The 15,560-nt window shown below is 42.2% G+C and overlaps 1 protein-coding gene across 2 annotated transcripts in view; it reads left to right on the top strand.

Moving 5' to 3' along the window:
• LRRC25 (leucine rich repeat containing 25) overlaps nucleotides 1-15,560 on the top strand; it is a 55,882-nt gene that overhangs the window by 19,240 nt on the left and 21,082 nt on the right. Inside the window, exon 1 of one of the 2 annotated variants that reach the window (XM_033956251.1) lies at nucleotides 7,424-8,029. The exons of the other annotated variant lie outside the window; for it this stretch is intronic. The gene's annotated coding sequence lies outside the window, so the exon portion shown is untranslated. Of the gene's footprint in view, nucleotides 1-7,423; nucleotides 8,030-15,560 lie in introns of those variants that run through there. 2 annotated transcript variants of the gene reach the window in all.

Below are 15,560 nucleotides of genomic sequence, written 5' to 3'. Positions count from 1 at the left end.
AACCTTGTCAAACGCCTTCTGAAAATCCAGATATACAATGTCGACCGGGTCGCCCTTGTCTATCTGCCTGTTTACTCCCTCGAAAAGTGCAGCAAGTTTATCAAACACAATCTGCCTTTGCTGAAACCGTGTTGGCTGGTCCTCATCAGACCATGTCTGTCAAGGTGATCAATGATGCGGTCCTTTATCAGCGCCTCTACCATATTTCCCGGTACCAAGGTCAGAGTCTGTAGTTTCCCTCGAACCTTTTTTGAAGATCGGCATAACATTCGCCACCTTCCAGTCCTATGGAATCTTTCCTAATTTGATTGACAGATTGGCTATTAGTTGAAGCAGTTCAGCTATGGTCCCTTTTAATTCCTTGATGACCCTCGAATGGATGCCATCTGGTCCCAAGGATTTATCGCTCTTAAGCCTATCAATCTGCCTGCATACCTCTTCTAGACTGACCGTTAACCCTGTCAGTTTCCCATTTTCACTTCTAGCATATAGCCTGATGGGTTCCGGTATGCTGTGTATATCCTCTTCGGTAAATACAGACGCAAAAAACGTGTTCAGTCTTTCAGCGATTGCTTTGTCTTCCTTTAGCGCTCCCTTCATTCCTTGGTCATCCAGCAGTCCCACCACTTCCTTCGCGGGTCGTTTCCCTTTAATATATTGAAAGTGCGGCTTAAAGGTTTTCGCCTCCTTGGCTATGTTTTTCTCATAGTCTCTTTTGGCCCCTTTTACCGCTTTATGGCACTTGCGTTGATGATCTTTGTGCTTATTCCAGTTTTCGTCCGTTTTTTATCTTTTCCACTCCTTAAACAAGGGTTTTTTGTCTCTGATAGCTTCCTTTACCTCTACAGCGAACCACGCCAGTTCTTTTTCCTCTTTGATCCCTTGTTGATACATGGTATATATAGTTTTTGTGCCTTGGTGACCGTATCCTTAAAAAGAGACCAAACTTGCTCTAGTGTCTTTACAGTGTTTATCCTCTTTTTAATCTTCTTCTCCACATGCGTCTCATCCTTTCGTAATTCCTTTTTCAGAAGTTTAGCGCCATGGCCATTGTTCTGGACCGATGTTTCGCCCCTATTTCCAGGTTGAAGCGGATCGTATTGTGATCACTGTTTCCCAGCGTCCCTTCTATTTCTACATCTTGTGTTGGTCCTCGCAATCCATTTAGAATTAGGTCCAGAAATGTGTTTTCTTATATTTTCCTTGACAAGTTGTTCCAGGAAGCAATCATCTACAGTTTCCAGGAACTTGGTCTCTGGAGGTGCCTAGGTTCCATTCTATCCCCGGATAGTTGAAGTCATCCATGATAACTACGTTGCCTCCCTTGCAGTTGCGTTTAATCTCATCAGTCATTTCTTCATCAGCCGTTTATGTGGCGTAAATGTGCATGAATCGAGTCTCTTTCTTTTGAAAGGAAGTTAAGAGGTGGTAGGCTCAGCCACTCAGGAGTAATCTAAGGAAATACTTTTTTTGCAGAAAGGGTGGTAGATTTGTGGAATAGTCTCCCGGAGGAAGTAGTGGAGACAGAGACTGTATCTGAATTCAAGAAGGCATGGGATAGGCACATGGGATCTCTTAAAGAGAGGAAGAGATAATGGTTACTGCGGATGGGCAGACTGGATGGGCCATTTGGCCTTTATCTGACATCATGTTTGTTTCTATAACCATAAAGCTCTATGACCTCACAATGCAGGTGTGAAGAGCCTTAACCTATAGGGAGAGGCGGAGATAGTAGATGCTGTGGATGGGCAGACTGGATGGACCATTTGGCCTTTATCTGCCATCATGTTTCTATGTAATGGGTGTGTATATTTTAATATTCACTTTATGGAATTATTCCCTTTGTATTTCAAGGGAAAAGGCGTGCATACTTTTCCTTCTGAAAATTAGGTGCAAGGTCTGCAGGGCACCTATACAAAGAGTTTAAAAATTGTCCCCATAAAATATAATTGTTTCTTGGACCTTCGCTAAGCATTAAGGGGGATATTCTATAAAAAGCACCTAAGTTAATTGAGAAACACTGTTTAAAGTGTAAAAAAATGGTAGAAATAAAGCACCTGAACATTAATATCTGAAATTTTTAACATAGGTTTATCTTTCAAAAAGGTCTCTAATTGTGATGGATCCACAAAAACAAATTTATCATCTCCATAAGTAATGAGACACTTACATGGAAATTTTAGGAAGAAACTTGCTCCCACTGCCAAAACTTTAAATTTCATCAGTAGGAACTGCTTCCTCCTAGCTCAGTGGTCTCAAACTCAAACCCTTTGCAGGGCTACATTTTGGATTTGTAGGTACTTGGAGGGCCGCAGAAAAAATTGTTAATGTCTTATTAAAGAAACTAGTCTTTAAGCCCGTTACATTAACGGGTGCTAGAATAAATGTCTGTCTCTTTGTCTCCTTAGCCGCTGTCTGTCTTTCTTTCTCCCTCTCTCTCTGCTTGGCCGCTGTCTTTTTTTCTTTGTCTCTCTCTCTTTTGCCACTGTCTGTCTCTCTGGCCCCCTGTGTGTCAGTAATTTTTTCTGTCTGTCTCTCCCTGACCCCCTGTCTGTCTTTCTTTCTCGTTCCTTGGCCGCTGTCTGTCTGTCTCTCTGGCCCCCTGTCTGTTTGTCATTCTTTCTGTCTGTGTCTCTCCCTGGCCCCTTGTCTGTCTTTCTTTCTACGTATCTCTCTGTCTTTCTCCCTGGCCCACCCTGCCTATCTCTCTCTGCCCCCCCCCCCAGAAAACCAAGATTGCTGCCTGCCCCCAGCACACCCCTCCCCCAAAGCAGCCCCTTTTCCCTCTCCCCCTCCACTTCCCTGTGCAGCAGTAGCAGTTGGACGCCTCGCAGCACCTCGGACACCCTCCTGCTGTTGCTCTCACCACCGCACACGCCGCACATCTAACACAGTGCTCCATGTAGCTCTCGGCCAGAGGCGCAGTTACGCTAGCCTACTGCCGTAGGAGCGCGTTTTGGTGCGGGCCAGGCTCTGGGAGAGCTCACGCAGACCTGCATCACGAAAAACAGCACTACCGGCCAAAGTTTATTTTTAAAGTGTAAAGCCGCTGCGGCGGCTCCTCGCACTATCGCTGTCTGCGTCGGAAGCCTTCTCCGACGCAGGTGTGGCTAATGAGAGGATCTGCCTCTGCGGCTTTAAACTTTAAAATAAACTTCGGCCGTTAGTGCTGTTTTTCCTTGATGGAGATGTGCGTGAGCAAGGAGGCGAGCCCTTTTCAAGGGGGCGAGACAGACTTCTGAGGAGCTTCGGAGGCTGTTAGCCCCGCAGAGACTGAGCGGCCGTGCCAGCCCCGCTCTCCCTCTCAGCTTGCGGCAGTGGTGGTATGCCCGATGCGTGTAAGCGTGTAGGTCGGAAGCGGAAGACGGGCCTCAGCGTTTTGTAGGGCCGGGTCTGGCGTTGCCGTGTAGGGTGGAAGCGGGAGGTGGGTCCTCAGCACCGGCCGACTCGCGCCGACGGCCCCCAGGAGTTCGAGGCTGGCGGCGGACATGGCTGGCGTGGCATGGTGGAGAAGGAAGAGTTCGGTGACGTAAAACCCGCGCATGCGCACTTGTATTTTCGCGACAGATCAGGGAACACTTTTTTTAGTGCGCATGCGCGGCCTATCATTTTATTATATTAGATGATAATTTTGCATGAGGTAAAACTTTTTATACAGTAGTTTATAAATCTTTCCTTTTGACTTAGTCTTAATAATAATATTGTAATGTCTCTTTAGAGACATATGATCAAGACACTATTTTATTTTACTTTTGTGATTATGATAAACATACCGAGGGCCTTAAAACAGTACCTGGCACCGCGAGTTTGAGACCACTGTCCTAGCTTGTGTCTATCTGGACACATCAGGAAAAATCTTCAATTGTTGTTCACAGAACAAGGCCTATTTTTTCTCAAAGTACAATTTAAGGATAAGTTGCTTTTCTATTTCTAATTTAAATACCACCAACATTAAGAGGACCTTTTATCAAGCTGCGGTAGGGGTTTAACTTGCATAATACTGCCTGCCGCGCTAGCCGTTAACGCCTGCATTGAGCAGGCGTTAGTTTTTTAGCCGGCTGCGGGGGTTAGCGCGTGATGAAATGTCCAACGCGCTAACCCCGCTAGCGCGGCTTGATAAAAGGACCCTTAAATCTATTAAATCTTTAGAAGATTCCAAAAATTGAGAGACATTAATGTTCAGGTTGTAGAGAATTAGTGACAAAAAAGAAAAAAAAGAGAATGGCCATATTTGCCTGCTACCGATAAGGAAATTTTTGTGTTTAATTTAGTTTAATTATCAGCAATGTCCGGCTCTAATGATGTGGACTTGAATGATACAATTGTTTTATTTTTATATTTGCAATTATTTTATTTTTATGTTTGTGTTTCTTTATGAGTTTGTTAATTTTTCCTGTTTATTGTTAACTAATGAAAAAATAAAACCCTGTCTAAAGCATTGGAATCGTGCCTATGTAGGTACTTTACAGCGTTTAACACCACTATGGGCATGGCTAATGCCAGAAGTGACGTTAGGCGCCATAAAGTGCCTCAGTAGGCATGATTCATGACATAGATAGGCCCAGAAAACCCAGTCCTACATTTCTGGTGCCTATCTTTTGCGGAGGCGCAATTCTCTATAGGGTGCCATCACGTGATTAACATGCGATCAAGCGGCTGCCGATATCGGCACCTTTTAGAGAATCTGGGCTTAAGGACTAGATTCAGTAAATGGCACTCAAAGTTAGGTACTGGGATGATCTGGGCTAAACTAGTATTTTATACAGGGCAGCCTGTGCAGAGCATCTTTTCTAGAATCTAACGTAGTGTGCATTTCATGCCCTTCTTTCGGCATGACTCCTTATGACTACCAAAGGCTGGAGCAAATGCTGGTGTCCAGCTGATGGCAGTTAAAGCACACAATCCACATAATCTATAACACTGCACCTAATTTTTGGGAATGCCCCTGACCCACCCATACCCCTCCCATGGCCATTCAGAAAGCCGCTCAACGCCGAGCAGCGCCAAAGTGTGCTCCTGCTTGGTACTGCTCAGTGGCTAAAGCTGGAACTTGCAGCAGTGACTGACTGACCAGGTTAGCAGTGGGGCAGGAGCACGGAAAGCTTGCTCCTGCCCGCTACATCTCTGGACCCCCAGGGATTCCAGCAGCAGAGGAGGTACGATGGACAGGGCAGGGAGGGGGGACAGGGTGGAGAGCCTGGGTAGGAGGGAGGGAGAGAAGGGGGCTGGGTGCAGTGCCTGGCAGGGAGGGGTTGGGTGCAGAGACTGACAGAGGAGGGAGGGAAAGGGGCTGAGTGCATTGCCTGGCAGGGAGAGGGCTGGGTGCAGGGCCTGACAGAGGAGGGAGGGAGGCAAGGGGGCAGGGTGCACTGTCTGGCAGGGAGGGGGCTTGGTGCAGAGTCTGACAGGGGAGGGAGGGGGCGCTGAGTGCAGATCCTAGCAGGACAGGGCACTTGAATATTAAGCCTCCCGACATATTTGAGTCAACCATTTTTCTTCCTTTTTTGGTGAAAAATTGGGGTCTTGATTTTATTCAGATCGACTTATATTTGAGTATATAAGGTCATTAGTTTACATGCAGATCTAGGATCCATGCCCAAATCTGGGTGCCTAAATTTAGATGACCAATACAAAAAAAGCAAGGGTGGCCTCTTTGGAATGACGTGGACCTATGTGCACAGACTCATCTGGTTTCTCATTTGCATAAATAAGTAGGGGAGGAAATACAATCATATGCAAATATGCAGTTTCTTGGTGGAAGGGTCAGCCCTGATTAAGAGGAGCAAACCCTCTTAAAAAAAACACAAGCAGACTTCCCATACTGTAATAAAGAAAAAAAAAATTAACAATTTTAAAATGACTAGTGGAGAAGCCAGTTCTATCAGCATATCAAACCAAAACCAGTTTCATAATCAGGTCTTGCTTAGAGAAGCAGATTAAGAATCTGAAAAGCCAGGATTGAAGCCTTGCTTCTCCCACCACTGAGAAATGTTTGCACCTACCCTTTTTTTTTTGTCTTTGGGTACTTTTCTCATGCATTTGAAGACATAATTTATGGAGCCCTTTTACTAAAGAAATTATGGAGCCCTTTTACTAAAGAATTTGGTGCCATTAGCGCACCAAAAAAAGCTTTACACAAAATGTTAAAGCTTTTTGTGTTAATTTTCATGTTAGCATGTGCTAAAATCACTCCTTTTTTTGTAAATTTGTATTCAGGAGGGCAGCTTAGGGAACCTGTCCAAGAGCATACACAGAAGGGGAGCTACCTTACCTAAAAGAAAAATCTCCCAGATAGAAACTAAGGTTCCCCCCCATTTCAACTTTTATCTGTGACTGGCAGTGTTGCCTGGCAGAGGAAAAGTGGGGGGAAGGGAGGAATGATAACAGAACTTCTGCAGGAAGTCTGGTTTGCTGAGAATGAAAAAACAGAAAACAATTTTAACATGCTACCCCCCCCCCCCCCCCTTTTTGCTGGCAGGCCAGTCATGGGATTTTCTTTTGGATTTAGTCGTATATAAAACTGAGGTCCCATGGTGAATGTGTGAGAACACAAAGAAAGGTTGTACTTTTCCTGGACCTAGACCTAGTCCTAGAGCAGGGGTAGGGAACTCCGGTTCTCGAGAGCCGTATTCCAGTCGGGTTTTCAGGATTTCCCCAATGAATATGCATTGAAAGCAGTGTATGCAAATAGATCTCAATTAGCCACCTCTGAAATACCTTCTATTTATAATTCTTCAGGCCCTCTGAAATGCCACCAAATGTTCAATAAAATTTCATAACACTTGGCTTTATGCATCCAAATCTTCATCGGGTCACTTTATGAAACATTATATTAACTCCAAATAGATTAGGTTAACTTTTCTAAGTTAAAGAAATATGTTGTACTTAGCTTAGGTGGTGGACAGCAAGGGAAAAGTTCGTCAACATGTTTCACCCTTGGGGGGTTTCCTCAGGGCTACAATCCCTTGGTTTAACTTGAACTTCACGATGTGACCACCCAGTGTTTTTTACAAGTGTTTAAAAACACTTCCAGGTTTTCTGTTCTGAGAAATACCCACAATATTTGAAAATCCCCGGGCTGGCTCACCTGTTCCTTATCACCTGGGGTCAGGTGGTCACCCTACTTACACGCCATTACCAAGTGATCTCAGTGCTTATTGCTCTAGGTTTCAGGTCAGTCAGCTTCTTCTATGGGGTGATAAGGTTCTACTCCTCACCCTCAAGGATATCATCGTGGTTCCCTTCACAACCCAGCACCCATGCATCTTTCCCATCCCAGAAACTGTAAGTGCTTCTTGCAGTCCTGGCTGGCGCAGGGTGCAAAAGGCAGGCCCAAGTCTTCTGCATGACAGTAGGCCAGCCCAAATGGAGGGGCAATTTAAATTACATCAAACAATCGGCCTCTGTAAAATCCCACAGGATTTAGGTGTGGTGCCCTGCTACAAGTGATATGATGAGCGAGACTTCTGTGGGTATGTTTTTGTCTATGCAAATTCCAGGGAGATCTTGAAACCGGCATATGAACAATGGTTGCTTTATGATCAGGCACTGTGGATTGTTTCTCTGAGCTGTTCTGCATGAGAGAACCAACCTCAGACAAAACAAGGTGACCAGTCACTTGAGAAACTGCAGAGGGAGGAACGCAGACTTTGTAAATTCAAGCGAACAAGCTGTAATTTTCTTCTTCTAGGCTCACATAGTGCATCTCTTTCTTTTGAGAAATCCATATAGCTCAACAGAGGATCACCTATGAGCTACCTCATCTTCAGATGTATCCTAAGCTATTCTCTGCAAGCCCGACAACAAGCAAGAGAGAAGGACCAGAAGCTGGTTTCAGCCCCAGTATAACTGGTGGACCAAGATAGAATATAAAGATTACTGTAGGAAACACCCAGAAGAATACCTCATGAAATTAGATTTGCCATTGACCCCAAAAAGAAATCTACTCCCAAGCTTATACCAGGCTGAGAGTTAATATATTAGATTGAAGTCTAAGAGCAAAAGAAGCTGGAAATTGGACACAGATCTGGTAAGTCTGGAACAAGCTGGAACTGTGCTGGAATCCCTATCTTAACTACTGAATCTGATTTGCCATTCAAGATTGTTTTAATGATCTATGAGATTGTTAATACTAAGGAGTTATTTTGGTAAGCTATGGTAAGCACTAATATGTGCTTACTGCATCTTAAAATGCCTTACCGTGGGGTGTGCTCAGGTGTCCCACTGTAATTTTGGCATTTGCGTGTGCTTCCCATGCACTAAAAATACATTTTATGTTATTTTTTAGCACTGGAGCAGGACCAAGGCAGAGAGTAGGTGTGTACTGTGCTAATTGGTTAGCCACAGAGCATCCACATAGCCGCAAGCTGACCGATTAGCATATGAGCCTTTACCATCTACAAAATAGGTGGCTGTAGGGGCACATGTGCTAATGGGGAAATTAGCGCATGGAGCACACAAGAGTGCGGTCTGAATAAATAATGGAGGGGCTGATAGTTTCTCCATAGCCGAAACATAGCCATGTCAAGTCATCTTTGCATCTGACATATTTATGAATTCAGACTTCCTTCATTGTGGAAAGCACGGTGCCCCTGTATTATTTTGAAGACTTGGAGAAACTATTAGCCCCACACCGTTATTTATTCAGACTCCCCTCCTGTGTGCTCTTTGCAGTAGCGTAGCGAGGGTGAGAGGTGCCCCTCCCTCGCCCCCCCTAGCCATCCGCACACACACCCTCTTCCCTTCCCCCCTACCTCTTTAACTTTTCCAGCATAAGCAGCATCACCAACTTGTTGCCTGCATCAGCTGTGCCTCTGACACCATTTCCTAGGTGTGGGACCCAGAAGTAACGTCAGAGGGAGAGCCGACACTGCTTGTGCTGGAGTTGCTGTTGGTGCCAGCGAAGATCTACAGGTACAGTGGGGGGTGAAGTGGGAAGGAGCAGGGGATAGAGAGGAGGACGGGTGCTGGTGCCCCCCCACCCCACCCCCTTATTACACCACTGGCTCTTTGTGATTTACATGGGTTTCCTGGTTCCTGTGTTGTATCATCAAACTTGTGGAAGCACTTGGCCATTAATTTAAAATTTAGAAAACTCGGACATTTTAAACATGCACTTTTTACCACAGTTTGGTGAAAGGGCCCCTAAAATTTCTCTATATTTGAGTGTCAGTATCCCCAGTCAAGAATTACCTTTCTATAGGTTCCAACTGGCAGCAGATGAGTTACAGCTAACTCTATGGAATGTCCTCAAGTTAAAAAAAACTGGGGAAATGCTCTCCTTCCAAAATCTCTGTAAAGAAGTTAGTCACTTTCTTTTACACTGCTCCCTCCGTATTCGCAGTTTCAACAATCGTAGTTTTGATTTTTCACGGTTTATAGCTTGCTGGCTCCTCCCCCCCTAATTACATCAGCTTGCATAGAGAAATCGCTGATTCCCAGCACTTTCTTCACCGTATTTTGCCTCTCCTTCAGGAACAGGCCAGGTCTCCCACCGTGTTATTCGCAGTTTCACCCAATGTGTCTATCTTTTTGAACAATTTTCAGGAAAAAAAAAACATCCAAAAGAAAAATCACACAAAACAAGCCATTGGGATATAGGAGGGGGGCCAGCATTTTTAGTAGACTGGCCCAGTGGCATAATAAGGGTGAAGGGCAGACCTCCCCAGGCGCCATCTTTGCGGGAGGCACAGCACCTCTCCTCCTCTCTGTCCCCCTGTGTACCTCTTTCAATGTTCACCAGCATGAGCAGCAGATTCCATTTGCTGCTCGCACTAACCTCAGCTCCCTTCTGACATCACTTCCTGCTTGTGAGACCAGGATGTGATGTCAGAAGGGTGCCAATGCCAGCGTGAGCAGCAGGTGGAAGATGCTGCTCATGCTGGCAATCATTTCAAGAGGTATGCAGGGGTGAGGATAGGGAGCTTAAGCAACAGAGAAGAGAGGGGGAGAAAAGTGGGTGGGGGCACCTGGCATAGTGAAGTGGGTGCCACCGCCATGGGCACCAAACTCCCTCGCTATACCACTAGCCTTGCCACATAGACATCCTAGCAGAGCAGTGGGGTACCCTAGGGGCACTGCAGTAAACTTCACATATAAAGTCCCAAGTACACATCTCACCATAACTCCCTTATATTTGAGTCCTCAAAAACCCACCCAAAATTTACTGTACACCATACTAATAGCCCTTATGCCTGCAAGTGTCACCTATTTGTAGGTACAGTGGGATTTGGGTAGATTTTGGAAGGATCATATATTCCACCTAAATACTCCTCATATAGTAGTTAGAGTAGGATATAGGCCTGATTCCCCATCTCTGTAGTTCACTACACTGCCCCCCATCCACCATCCACTCCAGAAACCTACATTCTGCTCTAATAGGACTGACCATAACATTTGAAGCTGGCATGCAGACAGGTATGTACTGTTCCATTCACATCTTTGGGGGTGGAAAAGGGTCAGTGACCACTTCATCCTTCCAGCGGTCATCTGATCAGTTTGGGCACCTTTTTTGGCACTTATTTATTAAAAAATATCTAGCCTCAAACATCCAAATTGTGCCCTGGACATTTTCTACAATGTTCCATTATTGCAGAAAAATGTCCAAATCTCAAGCCCGCCCTAGTCCTACTGAAACCATGCCTCCAATATGCCCCCTTGAGATTGAGATGCATTGCAGACTTGAGATTGAGATGCATTGCAAACAGCTTATGGGCTTCACAAACTGCGATTTAGAAGGTTTAGAGAGAAAATAAATGTCCATCTGCCACTTTTTAAATGTTTTTCTTTTTTGAAAATGAGCCCCATATAGAAATTAGAAAAGCTCCAAAGATGGGCAACCAAAATGATATGGGGATGGAATTCCTCTCATATGAGGAAAGGCTAAAGAGTTTAGGGCTCTTCAGCTTGGAAAAGAGATTGCTGAGGAAGTATATAACTGAATTCTACAAACTCCCGAGTAGTATAGAACAGGTAAGAGAGAATTCATTTTTTACTCTTTCAAAAAGTACAAAGACTGTGGGATACTCAATGAAATTACATGGAAAAACTACTGCAATTCACAACACAAAGGCATTTCGCAAAAAAGAACTAAGACGGTTACAAATAATTCAAAACACGGCAATAAAAGTCATTTACAAAATCAAGAAAATTTGACCACTTTACACCTCTTTTGAAGAATGCCCACTGGCTCACAATTTCTTATAGAATTACTTACAAAATAGCCCTTATAATCTTTAAAATTTGTTTATCAAAAATCACCTGTATTTCTCGATCGATTTCTCATATCCTAAACCCCGTCTAGGTCATTAAGATCAAATGAACAATACTTTCTCTCCATCCCTTCCTTGAAAGTTATTAGTAAAAGGCACACCAAAATCTTCTCGGTTACAGCCTCCCCCCCCCCAACTTTGGAACTCCCTACCAATCTACCTCACTAGATAGATTCAAAAGTTCCCTTAAAAGTTTTCTTTATAGGGACGCTTTCAAAACCTAGGCTTAAGGATCTAGACATAATCGAATCGTTTATATTTTTTAATTCCTGATAATCTTGTACTTATAGCCATACTTCTAATTTTACTTTTACCCCTCCCTATTGTCCTAACTTTACATGTTCTTTTGTTCTATAACTATTGCAGTTCTTCCCCTTTCTCAAGCTTGTTCCAGTCTAGTATTGTACGTCTGTTTGAACTTGTCTGTGTATATTATTGTCCTTCTATTTTAGCATTGTAATTCGCTTAGAAATATTTGATAAGCATATGCATCAAATTTTAAATAAAACTTGAAAACAAATATAAGCAGTTAGTGTGTTTGGGTTTAGAACATAAGAAGTTGCCCCCGCTGAGTCAGACCAGAGGTCCATCTTGCTCAGCGGTCCGCTCCCGCGGCGGCCCATCAGGCCTAGTGCCTGAACAGTGGTCCCTGATTAATTTTGTAACTTACCTCTAATCCCATCCCTATAATCTACCTCTACTTTTATCTGTACCCCTCAATCACTTTGTCTTCCAAGTACCTATCCAAAGCTTCTTTGAACCCCTGTAGCGTGCTCCTGTTTATCACATCCTCTGGTAGCACGTTTCATGTATCCACCATGTGAAAAAGAACTTCCTGGTGTTTGTTCTAAACCTCTCCCCTTTCAATTTCTCTGAGTGCCCCCTTGTACTTATTGATCCCCTTAATTTGAAAAATCTGTCCCTGTCTATTTTTTCTATGCCCTTCATGATCTTGAAGGTTTCTATCATGTCTCCTCTAAGTCTCCGCTTTTCCAGCTTAATACGGTTTGGACAATTTTCTGGAAGAAAAATCCAATGTCTGTTACTGAGACAGACATGGGGAAAGCCACTGCTTGCCCTTGGATTAGTAGCATGGAATGTTGCTACTATTTGGGTTTCTGCCAGGTACTTGTGACTTGGATTGGCTACTGTGGAAATAGAATACTGAACTAGATGGACCATTGGTCTGATCCAGTATGGCTATTCATACATTGTTGTATTGTTATGCCAGTCTTAACAGTGTAATCTAATACTGAGATATCAGACCTGTACCTCAGTTCCTCTTTAGCGGTCATAAAATCTAACAATTGCTTGGGATCACAGAAAATATGACTTACTCTCATAAATAATTACACACGTGCAAGGAAATCAAAGCATATAATTAGCCCTCAGTGCTAGACTCCTAGGCCTTAAGGCTAAGAACTCTTGACACATCTTCCAGGTACATCTAGATATATAAAAATTTGTACTTTTGACCCCATAAACAATTTCCCCATAGAATGAAAAGATAAAGATCAGATACTGCAATATTTTTGACGTATTTGAGAAAAGAGCAACAGGGGCTAGAGTGCAGAAGCTGAAGAAACCAAGAGTAGTGACTATGAAGTCACTCTGGGACTCTATCCAGGTATTCAACGACTCTTTATTATAGTTATCATTTAAGGATATGGAAGACATGACATTAATTTCTCAAACTGTAGATGCACGATCTCTAGTACTTAACCAGAGTGTCATTGAATTGGGCTCCTTAAAGATGGAACTTGCAGAAAAGCAGGATTTGAAAGGAGCTGTGGTAAATGATAAATTATTTAATCACAAGTGGAGGAGCTATTCGCTGCATAGAAGAGAAAACTGCTGTGTTGCTGTCGTTTGATGGCTTACTCATAGGGGTTATGCTTGTGAAAGAACCCCTATAGTTTTGCCCCTGACACAGCCATCCAAGCGAAATGTGGTCACACCAGGTTGTATGTTTTAATAAACACAAAAGATGGATTGAGGCCTATTTTATGTGGAAGATTCTATATTTTAATGTGTATTTGTTAGTTAAGATATATTATGTATGGTGATTGTTAGCCACCTAGAATTGTAGAAGGTATGGGATAGAAATTTTTTAAATAAATAAATAAACTGCATTTCTTTTCATTTTGATCTGCTTGTGTTTCTTCTTATATAGAACAGCAGGACTTATCCTTATCAAATATTAGTATATTCAGTGGTGTACTTGCATTGGTTGCCACCTGGGGCGGAATAATATTTGATAACAAACTATTTTACCACGATCATATAAGCCAGGTGGTCAAATCTACTTTCTATAGACTTCGCCAAATTCGTTCTGTGGCCAAATCTTAATTCATTCTCTAGTAATCTCTAAAATTGATTATTGTAATGCCTTGTTCAAAGGTTTGCCACAAAAAGAAATTAGACGTCTTCAAATTATTCAGAACGCCTTTATTAAAATTATTTACAAAGCCAAAAAATTTGATCATGTCTCTCCATTACTTAAAAAGGCACATTGGCTCCCAGTTGCACATCGTATTTTATTTAAACTATGCTTGCTTATTTTTAAATCCCTATTATTCAAAACCCCTGCTTTTATTTTTAGAGTTTTAATTCCTTACTCTATCTCTAGATCTCTGAGATCACAAGACCAACACTTACTGGCCATCCCCTCATTAAAAGTTATTAACACGAGGCGTCACACTATTTTTTCTATAACCGCTCTTCAGTCCTGGAATGACCTCCCATTATATATAAGAGAGGAAAAGAATTTGGACAAATTTAAGACCAAACTTAAGAGTTTTCTCTTTAATGATGCTTTTAGTGAATAAACAAAATGCTTTTGTTTCTTTTTATCTAATATTTTATTACAAATTATATTTGTTTCCCATCCTAATGTTTTTACCCTAAATATATTGAATTAAACACTGATTGTAATCCTTTAATAATTTTCCCTTTTATTTTGATATCGTATGTATCAGTCACTTAATTTAATTGATTGAAACTTTGTATATGAATGTTTGTATTTGTCATTTTAATTTGTTTTGATTTATGTCTGTGTGATTTGTTACCCATATTTGGCTATTTTAGCAATTGTACATCGCCTAGAACTTGGAATAGGCGATTAATCAAATTATATAATAAACTTGGAAAACTTGGGGTAGAGCACCTCCTCATACAACAGTACATTCATGTAATTAATAAACAAATCCAAATATAATAACCCTCTCCCTCCCACCCACCCCCTTCCCTGGATGTGCAAATCAAACCGGAAATAAGGGAATAAACTATTTAATTAAGATTGATAAAATTGGTCAATGGACCCCACATCAGTTTAAACAACTTATTACCCATTAGTTCAGAATTCATTTTCTCGTATTTATAATACAGGCATAATGAATTCCACCAAAAAGTGAAATTTAATCTGTCAAAATTCTTCCAATTTTTAGTAACCATTTTCATGGTTACCCCAGTCATTATACCAAGTAATCTGCTTTTATGTCTATCTAGTGGAGGTGTAGGAGATAACAATGTCTCACAGATTACCGCTTCATACGACAGCGGAACCGCAGTCTCCAGAATCAAATTAATATGTCCCCATATAGATTTCCAGAAGTTGAGTATCAAAGGACAATAGAGCAACAGATGATCCAGTATACCTATGTCTAGATGACAGTGCCAGCATCTATTAGATTTGATTATCTAACTTTTGTAATCTAACAGGGGTTCAAAAACTTCTGTGCAGCAAAAAACACCATGTTTGTCTCATAGATGCTGATGCTGTACATCTCATCCTCCAAGTCCAATGCCGTGGCCATTGAGTAGCAGAAATTTGTTGCTTTATCTCAATGCTCCAAATGTCTCTTAGACTAGTTTTAGGTTTTTTATTCAGATATTAATTTATACCACTTGGTTGCCTGATGCCCTAGCGAATCTGTCTGGAAGAATAGGCCCATCAAACTGTATTGATTTTTTAAGTTGCACAACCGCTTATATGTTTGAGACTGCAATGCCGAATGATTGTTGCAGTTGTGAAAAATTAAGCATTTTCCCATTTGATAACACATCATCTAAAGAACGTATACCTGCTTGTAGCCAATGTTTCCAGAGGATCTTAGACTCGCCAATTTGAATCTTGGAGTTCAACCAGAAGGATTGACACGTGGATTGTTGTACTGATATAGATGTTAAATTATCAATAAATTTTATGGTTTTCCAGGTCCAGGGGCAGTTAATTTAAGTAGATATATATGTTCAAATGGCAAAGGTGTAGTTTTGTTGTAAGAGAGTAAA

This window comes from Geotrypetes seraphini, chromosome 8 (assembly GCF_902459505.1).
Source record: "Geotrypetes seraphini chromosome 8, aGeoSer1.1, whole genome shotgun sequence".
In the NCBI taxonomy this organism is placed as follows: Eukaryota; Metazoa; Chordata; class Amphibia; order Gymnophiona; family Dermophiidae; genus Geotrypetes; species Geotrypetes seraphini.
The sequence above is the reverse complement of the archived record's forward strand: the minus strand, read 5'-3'. Positions and strand labels throughout refer to the sequence as shown.